We start from the raw sequence: 13556 nt of genomic DNA, 5'->3' as shown, positions 1-13556 counted from the left end.
CTGATTTTGTAGCATCACAATTGAGAGGCTACCATCATGGGTTGAACTGTGACAGGTCCCATTGGTACAGAGGAAGGAAGGCAGGGAAGCAATATGCAATTCTTCATGGAAAAGGTGGATTTTGAAGAGGGATTTGAAATAAGTATGGCACAGGGTGTTCTGCGATGTGGTTCTAAGCCTGTGGGGTAGCAAGGAAGAAAGGCCTTAGAGAAGCAGGAGACAGTTGGCAGAACCTTCAGTGTAGACTTTATTGCCAACACTACAAAGATCCAACATTGCAAAAGCAGGCACCTGCTTACACGGTGGGGGTCCTCTACCTTCTATCTCCCCTGTTGTCCACCTCCCCCCCCCTCACAATATGCTCCTGGAAGACCCTTTGGAACAGGTATTGGGTGTGTGCAAGAAAGTCCCATTTCACCATAGCTGTCAACTTTTCCCTTTTCTTGTGAGGAATCCTATTCGGAATAAGGGAATTTCCCTTAAAAAAGGGAAAAGTTGACAGCTATGCATTTCACAAGTGAGTGGACATCATTCAATGCCATTCAGGGTAAATACAGAGGTGGGGAAGGTACAGCTGAGAGAGGCTGCAAGATAAGGTGCCCCAATCCCATTGCATATATAGATTTGGCAAGCTTTGAGGTACATATGAGTAGTTATTTAATACTTATGTCACAGTCCATTTACCCAGAAACAAATCTAATGAGACCAATGCAGATTAAGAGGTTTAAGGACTGTGGGGCTATGTCCACTTTGCGTTTAAAGCTGTTGGTGTGGAGGGTTGGATGATGTTCCTGACAGTATTACAGTATGTGGGTTTATCTGAATGACTGAATATTTCAAGTGAGTTGAAAGGTTAACTATATTTCGAACCTATGTTTTGATCTATACTTACGTGTGTATATAAAGTACAAAGGGTATGTCCATTACAGATGAAAGCTGCAATAGATTCAAATATTTTTGGAGGCAGTCCATGAAAAACTGTAGCTATTTCCTGCCATTCTGATCTCTTCAAGCTATGAACACTATATTTGCTTGTAGCTCTGCCCAGAGTCATTTTTCATGCCTATTTCATATGGGAGCAGCTGTTACTAACACTTCAGCTTACTGGAAATTTCACCATCTTACTGGAATGCTTTTTAGTTCCCTTGAAACTCCCACAGATGGTTCACCTAATGGGACCTTGTTGCATGTTAGGAACTGTAGGAAACTTACACCCAATCTAACTCAGTATTGTTGGCACTGATTGACAGCGGTTCCAGAAAGAGAATATTTCCCAGCCCTACCCGGAGATGCTGGGGACTGAATCTGTGGCCTGTGTTCTACCAGTGAGCTGTGATTCTTTCCCAAAGTTCATAATCTGCCTCTTCATTCCATCAAGGTATTTAAAAATACCTAGCGGATGGTGGTCATTTTTCATTTTTAGAACGTATCCTAGCAAACTAGTGCAGCCTTCAGAAAGGCCTGAGAACTTTGAGAACATCTGGTACAGCCCTTTGTGTTTCATGACTCAACCAGACCTGCTGTAAGAAAGTGCTTTTTAAAGCCCCATTTACTTCAGTGGGAGTGTTAAGCACATGCTTTGCTTTTTCCCACCATAATAAATGTGTTTTAAATGAATACCTCTCATTGGATTATAATAGGTAGTAGATCACTAAGTTCTGAAAGACAGACCAATAAAATCTGAATCCTAAGAGCATCTGCTGATTTCTAAGCATGTGCATTCAGTGTCCAGGTTGAAAATTTGACCACCAATCTTGAACTGAATTGAAATTTTGTCAAGCAAATTAAGAGGCAATGCTGTCAGGCACTTTCTGGAGCCCTAATAGCTGCAGTTGGGGGGGGGGGAGTCATGTGATAACAATGCATGCAGCAACCTTCTTCTAAGTTCAGTGGAATAGATCCTTTGCATTTTTTAAAAAGTTGCCCTTTCAAACGGTATGGTTAAGGGTCAGATTTTATCTGCTTGCTAATGAAAAACAGACACAAAGCTAGGCTGAAATGTCAGTGTTTCCTCCTACCCCAGCATGAGAGATATGTAGCAAAGTTAAATAAGGTGGTCTGTGATGGTCAAAAAAGTTTTTCTTCTGATTTGTTACCAAAGATCGCCATTGGTAATACAGGCAGTTGCTACTAATACTGACCTACTGCTCCCAGCACATGTGACTGCAGTCATAAATATCAGTAATAATGCCTTGGGTTGGAAATGGGAGAGGCTTCCACATCTGCTTGTCTAAAGATGACAATAACAAGCAGCCTATATTTGAAGACCTAGGTTAAATCCCCACCCAACCATGAAGCTCACTAGGTGACCTTGGGCTCAGCGTTCAAACTATCTTACGTTGCCCTGAGCACTTTGGAGAGAGGCCCATTTACAAATGTAATAATAATTAATTTGCAAAAGAAGAGAAAGGTGTAAAATACCAGTATAGGCTGCATTATTATAATAATGGTGCTTTGCAGTGTTATTTTTCTAGACAAAGGGGTGGCAGAACTCACCACGATCACCTCCCTCATTCTTTTAGAATGGCAATGGCACACATCTGAGAGGTGCTGGAGTTCCAGTGAGTTCTGGCTTAGGGAAAAAGCCATGGTGCTTCATATTAATTAACCGAGTGTCTTGTTTACTACTTCCTCCAAAAAACACAAGGTGGTGTACATGGTTCTCACTGGCTTTCAGCATCACGCTAACCCTGCGAGGTATCTTAAGCTGATAGGCAGTGTTTGGTCAAGGTCAACAAGTAAGCTTCGTGCATGTGTGGAGATTTGAACATGGCTGCCTCTGGTTCTAGTTCAGTCCTCTAACAACTACAATGCATTGGCTTTCATTGGTATATATAAATACATTAAATCAAATCAAATAAATATGGGTCAGACAGATTTAGTATCCAAAAGCTGTAATTTGCAGAGCTGCAAACTACCTAAACATACTGGCAAATTTGTTAGGAAAGGGAAATATATACATCTGCAAGATATCCAAAATAGGACCCAAAATGCAACCAGCCAGGCAGCCATAGTTGAGTTGTGGCATATGCTAATAGGCGTATGAAATTCTAATTACACAGCATGAAACAGGGAATATGCCCCTAGAGGGAGAGAGTATCTCCATCCTGCCAACTTGCTCACTTCTACACCTTCCCTTCCATAATGTGGAGTAAGGTGGACAGATGTTAAGCGGGCTAGGACCTGGGAGACAAAGTTTAGAAGCCTCAGTGGGTGATTGTCTCTCATCCTAATCTACCTCACAGGGTTGTTGAGGATAATGGTGGAGGGACGAAAGTGCAGTTATTAATCCCTCATCATTTCTTTAACAAAGTGAAGCTTTCCTAATCTTAACAGTCAGATTAACCAAAATATAAGGCATCCATCCTGCTAGAATGCATTAAGATAATATTTAGAAAGCAACTTTCCCTCTCCCACATTATTCTGAGAGGCAGCCCACATAGAAGGGTCTTGCAGTGCTTTATTTAGTTAGCACCTATGGTAAATAACTACCAGTTTCTTCTTGGTGTATCCGTGATATCACCCAGCCCTTCTTTGATCTGACATCCAGTTGTGCACATGTGTGCATTTGAAAAAGGTTCAGTGTTAATCCTATGCAAAGAAAATTCACCATGTTTACTGCTATTGGAGTCTTTGGAAATTATATCTGTTCTGACTACTGGAGGTAATAATCTCCTCTTTGTTTTCTGAGCTTTAAAGCAGATGCTGTCCCCATGCTTTTGTTGCGTTTAGTGTATATTCCTAGATTCCTTTTCCTTAAGTCTTGATTCCTTACTTCTTCTGTTATCAAGGAGTCATTTCTTTGTTGTGTGACTACTGTTGAAAGATTGTTTATCCATAAGAGACGTTTAAGGGTATTTTGGGATGCTTAGATATGGAATTGTCCTCAGGTCTCCAATAGCTAGAATGCTCTCTCCCCCCCCCCCCAAATCATGTGAGAAATGATTGTGGCTTTCTGGCATTATGTTAATTGTTGGTGTGAGTCACATTAATGAATCACCAAAACGGATGACGAAAAAGATAAACATGCAGGTTATTTTGCATGCTGAAAGAAAAGCAGTATTTTTAGGGTAGTTCACACACTATGCATTCAATCCTGCTGAAGCTCAACACTTTTAAATGCAATAGATTGCTATTATATGGGTACATAGGTGTTTGGCTCCACACTGAAACCAGTGGGACTTAAAAGCACTTAACTTTGGCAACATGTTTATCTCTGTTCAGTGTTACTCAGTTAATTCTTGGGTGTATGAATCTCCCTCACCTCTTTTCTTCCTCATGCCTTCCCTGATTCCCCTGACCATATATTCAGACTGAAGAAGAAGAAAAAACTACTGCAAACTAGTCTGCACAGTTCAGCTGAAATGGTAGACAAGCCTTCTTCAACCTAGTGCCATCCTGATAGTTTGGACTCCATCTGTCTTCAGTCTGGCCTGTGGTCAGGGCTGATGGGAATTGTAGCATACAAGGCTGGCAAATGCTGTGATAGACTGTGGATTAACAAGAACCAGTAGTCCATGAAAGAACTGGAGTGTGCAGGGGGAGTAAGAAGAAGGGAGCTTATAAGCCCACGGCTTGTCCATGTAACAACAAACCATGGTTTGGTGTTACATCTGAACTGAATCATATTCTGCATACCCCCTGTTGGTGTGCTCTTTGTTTATTTCAGGTGCTTCCCACTATTATTTTTGGAAGCTCCGAGTTTGGATAGCATTGTGTTGAAGTATTGAACAGTTTAACATTAAAAATATAAAAGCATTTTAGAGACATTTGTCTAATTAACAGCTACAGGAATGTATAGAAAATTAGAAGTTCTGTGCACAATTGATTTTTTGCTCACAAAGAACACATTTTGTCTGAGTAAGCCAGGTTGATTTGGAACAATTAAGAGAGGTGACCATTCTGTTCAGTTTCCTGTTTGAGCCTATAAGAAAATGCTGGGCAGGATTCCAGATTTAGAAAAACAACAAAATAGAATAAAGACGATGTAAAATGTAGGCGAAATTACAGAGGAAGAAAATAATTCCATTTGGAAAGCAATTACCTTGGAAAGGGCAAAGGAGAGTCAATAAAAAACTGGAAAAGTTTTCGCTATCTGTTACTCTGTTATAACAAATCTTGAATTTACTTTGACCTCTTAATTGCTTTAGAGTTTAAAGTAAGTTAAAAGAGTATCAACAATCTCTTTAAACATATCCCCTTACAGGAATTAACTTGAGCCTCTTCCATGCACATGTCCATTGCATGGAAGGGACAGCTGAACCAGGAAGGAGTTGCAAAATCTGCTAGCCAAACCCTTGAATATTTATTTTATTTATTTTTATTAAATTTGTGTACCACCCATCATCCTCACATCTCAGGGTGGTTCACAACTTTAAAATACAATATAAAAGCAACAAACGAACAAAAAACCCACAAACCATTAACCCCTCCCCACACCCTCCCTCGAACACATTTTAAGGGGGCATAAGATGTTAATTAGCCAAAGGACTGGTTTTGTAGAGGAATGTTTTTGCCTGGCACGTAAAGGTGCATAATGAAAGCATCAGCCAAACCTCATTAAGAGGTGTTGTTGTTATTTAGTCGTTTAGTCGTGTCCGACTCTTCGTGACCCCATGGACCAGAGCACGCCAGGCACTTCTGTCTTCCACTGCCTCCCGCAGTTTGGTCAGACTCATGCTGGTATCTTCGAGAGCACTGTCCAACCATCTCGTCCTCTGTCGTCCCCTTCTCCTTGTGTCCTCCATCTTTGCCAACATCAGGGTCTTTTCCAGGGAGTCTTCTCTTCTCATGAGGTGGCCAAAGTATTGGAGCCTCAGCTTCACAATCTGTCCTTCCAGTGAGCACTCGGCTGATTTCCTTAAGAATGGAGAGGTTTGATCTTCTTGCAGTCCATGGGACTCTCAAGAGTCTCCTCCAGCGCCATAATTCAAAAGCATCAATTCTTCAGCGATCAGCCTTCTTTATGGTCCAGCTCTCACTTCCATACATCACTACTGGGAAAACCATGGCTTTTACTATATGGACATTTAAGAGGAGCATCCCACAGATTCTACAAATACTGATGCCCCTGCTGACTATCCCCCTGGTGGCTCTGTGGTTTGCCATCATTCTTAGAGTGTCTCCACACAATGGGATCCACATGGCTAGTGGGTGTGATCCTAAAAATAGGAACACAAAGCCAGTGGCTTATCTACTCCACATCACAATGGCCAAAAAGATTCCTATGGGAAGCCCACAAATGGAGCCTTAATGTGATAGTACTCTTCCCACTTGTGGTTTCCAGCCAGTGGTATTCAAAAGGCATACTGCTTCCCACAGTGGAGGTCAAATACAGCCATTGTAGCTAGCAGCCAGTGATAGCCTTAGCATCCATGCGTTTCTCTAATCTTCTTTTAAAGTCATCCAAGCTGGTGGCTATCCCTACCTCTTGTGGCAGCTGATGTGGCACAAACAGATGCTTCTGAATAGCAAACTACATCATATATTAATTGCATGGTTGCAATTAAAAAGCAGTAGCTGTGGGGGAGATCAGGATTGGAACCAGGATTGAGGAGCCGGGCTTAAACTTCCTTCCCAACAAAAATAGCCTTCATTAAACTATTTGTCCCAGGAAGAAAACTGCTAGTAGTTGGTGGTGGTGGGTTTTTGTTGTTGGGACAGTGATGGAACGATGGAAGGAGTGCTTAAATACAGCTCGCTGCAACCCCAATCATTTGCTTCAATCATGCATTTAATGTGGCTCTTGGTTTCTCTCTTTGAGGCTGTGAATTTGTTCCTTCTGTTATCAACATTGTTGTGGGCAAGGAATCCCAGACATTGTTAGCAACAGTTGCTTATTATTATGTACAATCTCTCCCAGGATGTTGTGTGACTGCAGTGGTCTATCCAAAAAATAAATAAAATACAATAAAAATAAAAGGAAGCATGACTCCCTTTGGTACATGGGAGACAACTGGCTTTGGAGGTTATTGATTAAAGCCAGGTAGGGAATTCCCTTGCCTTGTCTCCTTGCATTTGCTCACGGATAATTGTGCTTATTGTATGATTTTGAACATCCAACTTTATGAGAAGCCCTTTTATTGTTGAAGATACTGTGCTGTAATGGAAATTGCAGTGTTGACACAGTTACTTGTCCTGTGAATAAATGGAGGAAAGGTGAAAAGAAAGCTTCTAATTATCCAAGTGCTCTTTTTCAACCTTTTAGCTAGCTGGCTGATCTTTTTGAGTTTTGAATGAGCAGGTACATACCCTCCCCCATGACAATGCACCACATGAAGGCCATAATAACCCAGGCTTGACCCATACAATTCTTCCCCCTGTACATGGAGGCCACAAGCATCAGGATCTGACCTGATTAATGCAGTTCTTCCCCTTCTGTAAAAGGAAGGGAAGGTGACACACATTGGGCCCTCACAGGCTAATAATAATAATAATAATAATAATAATAATAATAATAATAATAATAATTTTATTTATACCCCGGCCAAGACCAGGCTTAGGGCAGCTAACACCAAACACATAACACATTAAAAACAAAAAAGCAAATGATTAGTTTAAAATACAATTCGAATCACATTTAAAATCAAAATAAAATTAAGTGGGAACCCACAAATCATAACCGTAGGAATAAGGGAATAAAAGAATTTGATAGAAAGATTGTGACGCATGCCACATAAGGTATGCAGTTGTCATCTGCACTGCCAGCACAATGGAATCAAGGTAAGCTGGGCCTCAACTGGCTTATGAGGTTGTTAGTGCAGTACCATTGGGTAAGAATGTCTGCCTCAACCATACCTTTGTTAGGCAGATTTGCTGGTTGTTGCTATTTCATCAGTGGGGCTAACAGGAAATGGCTTCCTCATAGATGGAATCTCTTTACATACTCTCCATCATTGCTGCGATAAAAATAGGAACATCCTCTTCCATACCCTTCAACATTTCTCCAATTAAAAATAGGGACATCCAGTGCTATTTTTCTAGAAAAATAGGTGCCAGAACTCACCATAAACGCCTCCTTTGTTCCCTTATAATGGCAATGGTGCCTACCTGAGAGGTGCCGGAACAGAGTTCTGATGAGTTTCAGCTGAAAAAAGCCCTGGTGATATCTTATTCCATACCCTCCAACATTTATCTGATGAAAATAAGGACATTCTAAGGAAAAGTGGAACATTCCAGGATCAAATGAGAAACCGGGATGGCTTCTGTAAATCTGAGACTATCCCTGGAAAATAGGGACACTTGGAGGGTCTGTCTTTGTATCTTAGAAGGAGACAGCCATCCAAGCTTGGAGAAGATCCCTTCTAGATGAGGGAAAGGAGAGAAAGGGGTAGAGGGACATTAGGAGAATTAGAAGCAGAAAGAATGGGTTTCTAGGTGAAACAAGTGTGCAGCTGCCTTGAAAGAGCACTTGTTTGCCTCTCCTCATGTTCTGCTTGTATATTTGTAAATAAAGCAAATATGACAAAGACTGTAGCTCTCCAGTCCTCTCCTATCCACAGGAAACTCAACTCAGCAACACCATCTCTGGAACATCACACCACTTGGGGAAGTGGGGTGCATTTAACAATAGATATTGAATACAATAAAACCTGTCTTTAGAACATTTGTAGCTATCATTGCCAATAAATGAGATATGTGGCGGGTGAGCGTTGTAACTTTTAAAACAAAATGTATTTTAATTCAGCCTAAAATTTATCTTTTTAGAGGGATTCTTGTGTGTGTGACAGAGAGAAAGAGCATTTTCTGTTTGGTAATCTACTAAGGGTCTGATAACATTAATGGGCTTTGCCTCACACAGAGTTCTGAGTATATTGTACCACTGCTCGCTGATCCCAGGTCAGTGTGATGCGTGAAATCAATTTATTTGAATCTCTTTGCCTCTATAGGAATTTGGCAGCATGCCAGTTGTTTTCATTTAATGTTCTTTGTGTTGAACACAGACAAGCAAGCTTGCTTTTGTACTCTTCCTTCTCTCTTGTCTTTCAGCCCATGTTCCCTTCTGCAGATTCTTGAGACAGAGGAGAATACGTTACTTAGCTTTTTATTTTTATTTTTATTTCTATATTTTATTTAAAAAGCACCCTATTTTGTTTCAGATGGCATCTTAAACAGGAAATTAGGTCAATTGCAAAGCTGTCCCTGTGTTTGCTTCGACATTGCTTTGCAAGTCATATGTTGCGTTTCAAAGCATTCAGAAGTTGTTAGTGTTGTGGGTGAGGGTGAAGCTGAATTTGTAAAAAATCTTGAGTGGCAGAGGGAAATTGAACAAAGGGAGAGAAAACTCTACAGTACCATCATAGCTGACTTCCTATTGTTTCTCCAGTAACAAGAAGGCTTACGATACAGTATCAGAATGTTAGTTTTGCAATACTTCTTACAGAGGCAGGTGTTTTTCAGAAAGCCATTATGACATCCATTGATGTTAATTCATTGTTTACTTATTAGATACATAATATATAACCTACTCCAGGTTGCTTCAATAGCTGGCAACATTTTGCAGAATGTCTAGCAAAGAACAATCATCCTTGCTTCTCTACCTCCACCCCAATTTCTTTTTAAACAAAAGATTGTAAGGCTGCGTACACAGTGCAAGTAATTGCACTTAAATATGAGAAAACATGCTACTTGAAAAATTGGCTATTTCTTTAAGAGACTTGTTTCAAGGAGGGTGGAAGGGGGCAGGGAGGAAGAAGGAGCACATAGAGAAGATTCTGTTGATGCTCCAGGCAGTTCTTGCGGAAGTTGATATGCAGAACTATGGAGCCACACCACCGGGGTCAGGCTCGTACCATCAGACCCTGCTTCCTTGTTTAATTACCTGAAGAGCAAAACATCCAATCTGGAAGTGTGTGAAAGTCCAGTATCTCTAGCTGCAGTTTGCTGCTCTGACATCCTGCAAAGCCAACCCTGTCTGTCCACAAACGTCAGGGCCGGTTCCTGACAGTCGGCTATCTCTGCCCGGCCTGGGTTCCTTTCATTCAGGAGGTATTGTGTACAAGAGGGTTTGGTCAGGAATGTGAGGTTCCTGCCGGTGCTGTTCTCCCAGTCCTGACAACGCTGGCATAAAGGCTGGGGATTTTTTTTTCCCCTTTCAAAAAAAAAAGGGGGGGGAAGGTGGCTGTTTTTTATTTCCCTTTATAAAACTGGCATTGATGTATTGTTCACTTACATGTTAACTGGCCTGCTTCTGGGACTGAAGTGTTCCATTTTGGTTTAGATAATCTTATGTTGATCTTTCTGTGAACTTTCTAAAGGAAATAATTTGGTGGTGGTGGATAAAATAAAAGTTAAAATCATCTATAAACTGACTAGTTTGCACTAGATTACATGGTTCAGGGTGTGAGAGCAGGTTTTCTCTTGAAAGAGAGGACTGGGAAATCTCAGTAACTTACCAACAAAATACAAATAAGCTTACATAAGGGGAAGCTCAGTGGTCTATCACCTGCTTTCCATGAAGAAAATCCCAAGCTAAATATTTGGCATAACCAGGTACAGCTGGAAGAGTCATAGAATTATATAGTTGGAAGGGACCACGTAGGTCATTTATCATTATCATCATCATGATTATTATTGAATTTATATACCACCCTATACCTGTAGGTCTCAGGGCGGTTCACAGAATAAAATCAGAATATAAAACCACAAAATACATATTAAAAATAAAAACAGCAACAGCCCAATCACACCCCCCACACACCCCATCACACATTTTAAAAGGGCATAGGATGTCAATCAAATCAACCATAGGCCTGGTTATAAAGGACCATTTTTGCCTGGTTCCTAAAGGTGTATAATGAAGGCCCCAGGCAAACTTCTCTGGGGAGAGCATTCCACAGATGAGGAGCCACTGTGGAAAAGGCCCGACTCACTGCAGTTCAGGAATATTTTTGCCCAATGTGGGGCTTGAACCCATAGGCCTGAGATTAAGAGTCTCATGCTCTACCTACTGAGCTATGCCTGAAACCCTGGAGAGCCACTGCCACTCAGTGTAGACCATACTGAGCTAGATAGATTAATGGCCTAATTCAGTTTAAGGCTGCTCTTATGTTTCTATGCATAGCAAGTAGTGTATTAGATCAGCATGTGTGCATGAAAATGACTGTAAACATCTGTTCAACCTTTAAATAAGTGTGGTACATATATGAGCTATATTAAGGATGCTTCCACACTAGTGCTTATTGTGGAGTAGGTCATCCTCATACATGCAAGTCTTTTGCAATGTCCACATGACATCACTGTCCCCAAAATTACAGCCCATATATCCCTCCCTACATTTGATCCAGATTTACCAGGTTCAGATTTCTGGGGAAATCCAGTAAGTTTTTTGTTTAAAAACATCCTGTTCCAGTGTCCCATTTGCAACATCTCAGTGATCCATTTCCAGTATTAAGCATCAACCTAGAAGCACCCGAACACTGTCCAGTTCTTGGCGCCGTGTTCAAGAAACTTTTTAAAGAGTTCTTAGTAGAAAGAGGGTGGTGGATACAGGGGAATTCTTCAGGAATTTTTATCAGAGATATAAAAGGTGATGGGAACTAGGATGAAAGATAGGGAGGGGGGAAGTTGGTAGAAATTAGTCTGGAGAAGGTTTTGGGTCCACCAGGAGCTGAGGAAGGGGACTGGAGAAAGTTGCTTTTAGTGACAGTCAAGGTGGCAGTCAAGGAAAGAAGCAAAAATACAGAGGGGGGGATTTTCAGACTATTTGAAAGAGGAGTTGAAAGAAGGTGCCATGAGACAGACTCCCACAGTATTAAATAAATAAATAATAAATAAATTTTATTTATATCCCGCCCTCCCCAGCCGAAGCCGGGCTCAGGGCGGTTAACAACAATCAAACAATCAGATAATCGCACATTCTAAAAATATTTCATTATAAAAATCAATTAAAATCAAATTAATGGCAACTGATTAAGCAAGATTCTGTGCAGGTTGCCAGAGGAGGGAGTAAGGCTGCGCCCTGACCAAAGGCCTGGTGGAACAACTCTGTCTTGCAGGCCCTGCGGAAGGATGTCAGGTCCCGCAGGGCCCTAGTCTCTTGTGACAGAGCATTCCACCAGATTGGAGCCGCAGCCGAGAAGGCCCTGGCTCTAGTTGAGGCCAGCCTAACCTCTCTGAGGCCTGGGACCTTGAGGATGTTATTATTTGCAGACCGTAGGTTTCTCTGTGGGGCATACCAGGAGAGGCGGTCCCGTAGGTACGAGGGAAATGATTAGTAGAAATGATAAGAGTTTCGAGACAGAGTGCCCTCAGCTAGGGAATTAGTCCTAATACCAGAACCACACAGAAGAAGAGGAGGAGTTTGGATTTGATATCCCGCTTTATCACTACCCGAAGGAGTCTCAAAGTGGCTAACATTCTCCTTTCCCTTCCTCCCCCACAACAAACACTCTGTGAGGTGAGTGGGGCTGAGAGACTTCAGAGAAGTATGATTAGCCCAAGGTCACCCAGCAGCTGCATGTGGAGTAATAGGAGGACCACACGGGAGAAATTCACAATAAGAAGAGTAATGGCATGCCAGCATCAGTCCTTAAGAAGCTGGTTTAGCACTGGACTCACTTAGAAACATAGAATTGTAGAGTTGGGAGGAACCACGAGAGCCATCAACTCAAAGCTCCTGCAATACAGGAATCTTTTTCCCAACGTAGGGCTTGAACTCACAACTCTAAGGTTAGGAGTCTTACGCCCTACCGACTGAGCTATCCCAGCATATGAGGAAGATCTGCAGTAGGGGCTCCACCCATGTGGTTCTGGGTTTCTCGCATTACCTGAAAGTGTGGGGAGGATTAGTGTTGCAGCAACAGCTGGAGTGCCAAGGTGATGCAGGAACCTATGCTAAATGGGCACCACGCATTCACAGCCAAGCTGCAAAACTGCAATGTAAGCAGGTAATTTAAAAGTGTATCCCTTGCGTAAGACCTGAGAGTTTGGCCATTACAACTGAAGGATTTAAGTCAAAAAAAATCACACCAAATATGCGGGGAACACAGCAAACTCAGATAGTCAAGGTATTTGGGTAATGTTGAGGTAGATTACGAGGGTTCTGCTGTATGGCAAATAAGTCAACTACACTTTACAAAGAAAAGGAGGAAGAAACTGCAGGGAAGGGGGAGAGCTCCCACCCCCAGCTCCACTCTGGTGATCTGAATTTATGTTGAGAATTCTGTAGTGTTGCATATTTGCTCCACCTGGTGGATCTTGCGAAAAGTATCTTAATCCCTGTTAATGATAAGTGATCACATTTGGAGCTCAAGCATATTAGCCATTTGTATTAATAAGGGCACTGTAAAATGCATTTTTGTTTTCAGAAAAAGTGAAAACATTAGATAGTTTTGCTTGCCCACACTCGGTCATTGCATTAATCTTTATGAAAGCGTAGCATTTCCAACCAATTAATGATAACAGTTTACCCCCAGTCTCATCTAAAGATTAGCAATTAAATTGTTGGAATGTATGGCTTTTTGAGGTTATGCGTGGTCATTTAAGGTTGCCTTCCCCGCTCCCTTGCAAGCAGACAATAATTAATGAGCTCTCCTGATAAGAAACAGCAATGCGGT

The 13556-nt window shown here is 41.6% G+C and overlaps 1 protein-coding gene across 7 annotated transcripts in view; it reads left to right on the top strand.

Moving 5' to 3' along the window:
• RUNX1T1 (RUNX1 partner transcriptional co-repressor 1) overlaps positions 1-13556 on the top strand; it is a 157817-nt gene that overhangs the window by 33253 nt on the left and 111008 nt on the right. The gene's annotated exons all lie outside the window — the stretch shown is intronic.

This window comes from Podarcis cretensis, assembly GCF_951804945.1.
Source record: "Podarcis cretensis genome assembly, chromosome: 7".
NCBI classification, from domain to species: Eukaryota; Metazoa; Chordata; class Lepidosauria; order Squamata; family Lacertidae; genus Podarcis; species Podarcis cretensis.
This window is presented reverse-complemented; position numbering and strand designations above follow the sequence as displayed.